Raw genomic sequence first — 7112 nt, 5'->3', positions numbered from 1 at the left:
AATTCGAGACGTCCGATCCTTAATTAAGCGGTACGCTCGTCATAATCAAGTGCGGGATTCTTGGACTTGTTTGATACTTTATTTTCAGGAATTAAACTGTGTATTCGTTTGTCATGTTGAATATCATTGATTGCATCATTGAATTGTGTAAAGCATTTGCAAGCCCAATCAAATTAAACTCGAATTGATGTGACTTGAGTGATTTGCATGCTAGTATGGTTGTAGGTTGTGTCGATCTATTATGATCTGATTTGATTGAAAGTCACCACGATTTGATATGTATGTGAATGGATTTACGAAGTTAAGCACTTTGATCCAATGAATTTTCAAAGTCGGGCTGTATGCTGGCTTTGATTCCCAGGATCCTAATGGCCTTAGGTGAACGGCCCTCAATGTTTCCCAGTACCGGTTGGGACGAGGGAGGGTGATTATGTTATGATGTGTGAATTGGAATCGTGGGTGACTAGTGTGTAACGTCTGTGGCTCGGTGGCATTCTCTTACGTGTTAATGCATTTGAACGGTCAATTGAATATTGCGAATATTGGAAACGATTCTAAAGAGAATTTTCTTTATGTGACTTGAACCAGACCTTAATAACTGTTAAGCCAAGCGATTACAGATGGGTGTCAGATAAAGGGTCCAGCTCGGTGGAGTGTCTGTAGGTGTCAGTAACCCTACAGACGAGGGTTTGATAAAAAGGGTCCAGCTCGAAAGAACATCTGTGGTTGCTACAAGCCCTAATGAGTCGAGTTAAGCCAAATATGTGTTGTGTTTGAAATTCATCTTAGAAATTCCGTAAACTGTGATTCAAATTGGATTAATTGTTGTCGAGCATTGGCATTCTATTATTTATGAATATATACATGTTTGAATTGTTATGGTTTGGGTTTCATTGTTGAATATGGAGTCTGATTGCAAGTCCAATAGTCTAAACTGTGGCAAATTCGCACTGAGAATTTTATTCTCACCCCCACCCCTCGGGTTATTTTACAGGTACTGGTGCGACTGATTCCGGAGAGGCACGCGAGTAGTAGGCCTTAGTAGCTTACCATTACATGACCCTAGATATGTTTTGTTGTATAGATTTAGGGTAGGCCTCATGGTTTGTATCCGGATGAGATACTTTTGTTGTATTAATTTATGTCCAGACTGTGTACTCTGATTATATATTTAGAAACTCATTTTATATTGCTTATGGTTTTGATTGAATTGTTAATTGCCTTGTAAGCATACACGGCGTTGTATGCTTACGACGGGGGACTGTTACAACCCGTGGCCGCGGGGTGTGACACTCTCTCTATATATATATATATATGAGGAGGGTTCAAATGCCTCCATTTTTTGTGCCTCCATCATGCCTCCATTTTTAAAAACTTAAATAACTCAAAGTTTAAAACTTCAATGTCAAAATAAAATCGTTATATGTAATCTATGTTGTTTTCTCTATGTGCCCATAAAAAATTATCACATTTTGATTTTGCTTTTATATGAATCAATAAGTTGAAAAATCAACGTCTAGAAATTATCTACATTTGTATACATTTTTACAAGCTCAAGACGACAATTAAAACAAAGTTGAAATGCCATAATTTTTTATATGTGCATAGATACAATGATATATTTCATATCCAACAGTTTTATTTTGAATTTCAAGTTTTAAATTTTGAGTTATTAAAGTTTTTAAAAATGGAGGCACGATGGAGGCACAAAAAATGGAGGCATTTGAACCCTCTCTATATATATTTATATCCACGTGCATATGTCCGTGTGTGTGTGTGTATACGGACTGTTTTTTGTATAAATGCTACTTAATGTCATATATGCTCAACAAAATATGCATTTTGAGATATTAATTGTGGCTGATGTTTTTAAGTGGTACGCCACACGGGGGTCACATGTTTATATGCCTCACGGAATCTTGTTTATTCTTTGACAATTGACCATTTGACCTGAAGGCCTGAAGTATAGCCTTTAGAGTGAGTCTATGGTAATATGCATATCACGATTTGGCACCGTGCTACAGCTCTATATTTGAGTTTTCAAATCCTAACGGTCGATCCAAACCGTTCATCTTGTTCTCCATATTAATATGTGTTTGGAGACCAAATTTTACATTTTTTGAATTTTTTTTACTATTTTTTTAGATTTATTGAAAATCACTGTTTTTGGATGGTCCAGAATTTTCAGATCAAGTGATTTTCTAAATATCTAAAAAAATAGTAAACAAATTTCAAAAAATGTAAAATTTGGTATCCAAACACATATTAATATGGAGAACAAGATGAACGGTTCGGATCGACCGTTAGGATTTGAAAACTCGAATATAGAGCCGTAGCACGGTAACAACCCGTGATATGCATAGTACCATAGACTCACTCTAGCCTTTATCCACTTAAGATTAGTTGGTTAGGTTAATTTGTCTATTTCATTGCCACCGTTATGTTTCAAGGCCATCCTATTTAGTATTTAATTTATTGTGTATTAAACATTTAAATTGTTGCGCACTAAATACGTCATTAATTTGTGTATATAATATACCCCGGAAAAATTATGTATAATAAATGATGAGATGATGATTGTTTACCTGTTATGATGAGTCTTAACTCGTTTTAAATGTTTCAATTTGTGATGTTTTGTTGGCAAACGAATCGAACTGAATCAGACTTATTCTAGTTTGAGTTTGAGTTTGAGTTTGAATTTGAATAAGATTCGAATCAAACTGGTTTGATTTGTTTCAGAACAAACTAATTTCGAATCAAATTAATTGCGAACTATAAATTTTTCGAATCGAAGTTAATTGAATTACGAACTACAATTTTTTTTGACAGTCCTAGTTATACTGGTAGTTTATGCATTAATTTTCTTCTCGCAGAACAAAATTCACATGGTTTCATTTTATCCTTTACGAATTCACACTGATGTATTATGAGCCAGTTTAAGATTATCTTATCTTTTATGCTGCTGGATTGATTAAAATCACGATATAGATCTAGTCAAATAAAACTTATTCCATTGTTAATTTGTTACACTGCTGAAACATTTTCCTATTATAAGTTATCTATTAATAATTTTGAGCTCCGATATAAGTTGAGTTCTTGCATTATTAAAAAATTTACGGTTGAACCCATTAGTTGTATTATTTGAAATTTGAACCTAAATAGTTTGCGAATCAATTTCGAACAAATTATACCCATTTTGATTTGAATAAGATTCAAACTGAACTGACTTGATTTATTTCAAAACGAATTAATTTTGAATCAAATTAATTGCGAACTTTTTTCGAATAAACTCAAATAGAATCACGAGCTAGGAACTTTTTGTGCAGCCCTAATCACTGCAGAAGATAAATGACAAATAACTACACGCTAAATATAATTCAACATATATGTTATCTCCACAACTAAACCCAATTTGAAATTGAGCGGTCCCAAACTTAACAGCTAACTGATTTCTCTAGCTTAATTCACCAAACAAATAAAAAAGGACAACGCAACCTAAATTAATAAGCTATGTTTTTAACTATTAAACTTTACAGTGTAATGATAGACTAATAGTACAAAACTGCCAACACAACTATTAAACAGTGTTAATCTAAGTAAAATCTGACCGTCTAAGTCACAACAACTATAGTTTTAATGAACAGAGAAATAGTGAATATGTCGATATATGTATCATCCAGGTCGATTTTTCCTCGGCACATTTTCCACAAGAAATGATTCTGCACGGATTGATTTGGTAGTTCTAACTAACATATTGACTTTCTTTTGAATTATGTTTGGATTATCTGAGAATGAAAATGATCAGAGAAAAAAATAAAATAAAATATGGGTAAAATTAATTTTTTTTAGTTTTGACTTGAAAAGAAAAGTAGTTATGAGTTAAAACACAGATTTAAAATTTTAATGCTTGCAGCTTGAGGTTTAAATACTTGCAAGTAGCATTGTAATATGTTATAAACAGAGCTTTACATATTTGAATACTAGTGCTGGAAATAAAAGTTAGATAATATTAAAAGTTTTTTCTGTTAAACTATCTGGGGAATGCACTCGGGAATTCTTTTTGAGATACAATTATCATGCTTCAATAATATAACTTATATTGATAAAAAAAAAATTTCTCTTGTTACCCATTGAGTAACATAACAAAAATAATTGTAACGTACTAGTAATAGAAAAACCCATAAGTATGTCATTAAAGAATAGATTTTGCATTTGTATGATAATATGTCGGCCTATTTTTTTTTATTATTGAATAATTATTATTTTATTGGTCTATTTTTTATAAAAATAAGTTTTGTATGAAAATATTTTTTATTCTCTTATAATATATCCCAGCAACACATGGGCACAATAGTAGTATGTTATTATTTTTTGTAAGAAAAATGAGATTTTTATTATTTTTTGGAGGGACTGATATAAAACACACTAAACATATTGATATCAAGTTTCTAGAATTTGTATTCTCTGTATTAACTTAAAAACAGAATTTGAGTTAATGCATCTGGACCGATCTATATATTTTATAATTTGTGCAAACTAGATTCACACTAATATTAAAGAACTCTCTACTTTATAAGCGGAAGCCGGATTGATCCTATTTAAAATCAGACGACCGAAATGCATTAACTCAAAATATACTCTTTTAAATTAATACAGACGATGTGGAGTCGAATTGACTCCGTTTAAAGTCAGACAACCGATACATTAACTAAAAAAAATGCTCTTTTAAGTTAATGCTGACGGTGCAGCTCAAGTTTTTAATGTCGTGAGATATGCTGAGTTTTGATATCAAATTTGCTGACTTCCAAACTACAGTTGACCAACTCAATTGATATTGTCACACCCCAAACCAGGGATTCTGGATTAAGGTGTGATCAACCTCGCCTCGTGCTTAATTAATCATTAAGCACGCAAGGCTAATCATGAATGATAAATTAAACAGCAGCGGAAGCAAAATAATATAAATGTCAAGCATCAGTCACATAGCAAATAAATAAACATACACGTACATAACATATAATTTGATCCATCTAGGATCCAAATAACACCATCTATAGAAGGGGATACATGATCTATCGAGCCCGTATTATATAAAATAGGAAATACGGGACTCGTAAACCTAATCAAAAGCCTAACCCTAACTAGGTCAAGTGGTGTGGCCCTCGGGGACAGCTCCTGACATCTCCTGCTTCGGACCGCCAGAACCTGTACCTAAAACCCACGAAACAACTTGTGGGTGAGCGACGAATCGCCCAGTATGTGACCCAGAATTATCATCTCAGGGATCCTCTACGGTCAAAGCACTTTTATTTATAAAATGAGTACAATTTAAAAATATGCACATGTGTGAACCTATATTAATATCTAATAGAATTTATAATACTTTGAATGATGCCATGATGCGATTATCCTATTATGCCAACATGCGGAATAAACCCAAAGAAAAATCAAGGTGTAATATCGGATATAAATCAAGTAGGAATCCAGTACTCCTTGCACTGTGTGTGTCAAATACAATAATACTAATAATAATATGGATAAAGTATATCACCCCGTGCCGTGCCAATAGGATCAGAAGATCCAACCAATATAATCCAAGGACTGTGTTCATAGGTACAATGATACACGTTGCCTAATGACATCGAGCATTGCCCACAAGTTATACAACACACTAGCCGATGGTTATATCAAATCCAGTGTGTCATCTCGCCTAACGATTCATCACCCAAACATATCCAATAGGAGAAATCATACAATGCAAGTCGTAAAAAGTTAATCTCTTCCCTCATGAGCAGGAGAGAACTCTACCGTCCGGCCAGACCAATAGGAATCAGGGGCTCGACTCGAGCTCGACCCCGCGCATCAAGGCTCGCCAACCTTATGCACTTGCACTTCATTCCTCAAGACCCGCATTGGGCCTTGGGAACTTCCGTTCTAGGCAAAGTAGCTCCTAATGTAGGGAAGGAATAAATTCCCGAATCGTATCGTGCCACAGAACTCGAGATCGGAACTGCTCACGTCAAATAGTAAAATGATCGAAAAATGATATATAATCAAAGTTTATACATATAATATCCTAAAGCCATCCAAGGATCAAGTGATCCTCAGCTCAGTGGCTGTCGGGCCGTCCCATGCCAAGTGACACCAAGACGGAACGAAGTCACTCGGCTCTGCTCAGCTCTCACCAATGCATGCATATGCACGTACTATAATAATAATAATATATTGTCTCCCACGAGAAGGAGACAACTAATAACCTAATATCCTAATAATATAATTATAATATTATTTAATTAATCTACTCGTAAAATACCGTAAATTCAGGTTTTTCAGGGTTTATGCAATTCTACCTACAGTGCAGAAAAGGATAAACATGCTCTACAGTTTTAATGCAACTATGTAAAATAAAGTGCGGATGTCAGGTCAGATGGATCGACTGGTAAGAGTACGCTCACGAAAAGAATAATTCAGATATCCCACACATGTAGGGCTCGAGTCTCTGTGGCTAACCCTCAGCGAAGTCAGCGTGCTCCGCATATGCTCCGAACTGCGGGTCAGTCGGATCAACCCAAAGAAACGGGCTCGTACGGGATCTGCTGATCTGAAATTACGTAATTGTAACTAATTTAAGATCTATTCTAAATTATTCTAACCCTCGCCCCAATTAATGTGTAAGTCAAATGCTCGATTATTTCGATTCTATAAAACTTACCGATTCAGTCAGTCCGACTAAACTGGTTAGTCAGATATTACTTATTTACTTTGATCTAAACTAATCTAATTTAATTCTAAAATAATTTTATATTTCTAATAATTTAATTTGAAGATAAATTGCTTGTAAAAATTCTAATGTCGAAATATTCGCAAAAATAATCATTTGTTAGTTACGGTAATTTTAGACGTGTTTTACCTATTAATATATCCTAATTACATATCTATTTGATTTATTTTAGCTTAATTCTAATTATTTTAAATCGGTCGAAATGCGGTTTTGAAAGTTAACTTATTATTAAAAATTCCTAATGCTACTATTTTTATAAACATGCATAAATTATGTAATTATTACTAAACTAATAAGTATTAAAATATACTTTTAGTTATATTATAATTTA

General features: G+C 33.7%; 1 long non-coding RNA gene across 1 annotated transcript; it reads right to left on the bottom strand.

Annotated features, from left to right (window-relative positions):
• Positions 1-4946: 4946 nt before the first annotated feature.
• On the bottom strand, positions 4947-6795 carry LOC144566724 (uncharacterized). Its single transcript, XR_013515274.1, has 2 exons — positions 6456-6795; positions 4947-5211 (listed from the first exon to the last, which is right to left on the bottom strand). It is a non-coding gene; the product is annotated as an uncharacterized LOC144566724 (long non-coding RNA).
• Between the last annotated feature and the right edge of the window lie 317 nt (positions 6796-7112).

This window comes from Carex rostrata, chromosome 15 (assembly GCF_964058835.1).
Source record: "Carex rostrata chromosome 15, lpCarRost1.2, whole genome shotgun sequence".
In the NCBI taxonomy this organism is placed as follows: Eukaryota; Viridiplantae; Streptophyta; class Magnoliopsida; order Poales; family Cyperaceae; genus Carex; species Carex rostrata.
The sequence above is the reverse complement of the archived record's forward strand: the minus strand, read 5'-3'. Positions and strand labels throughout refer to the sequence as shown.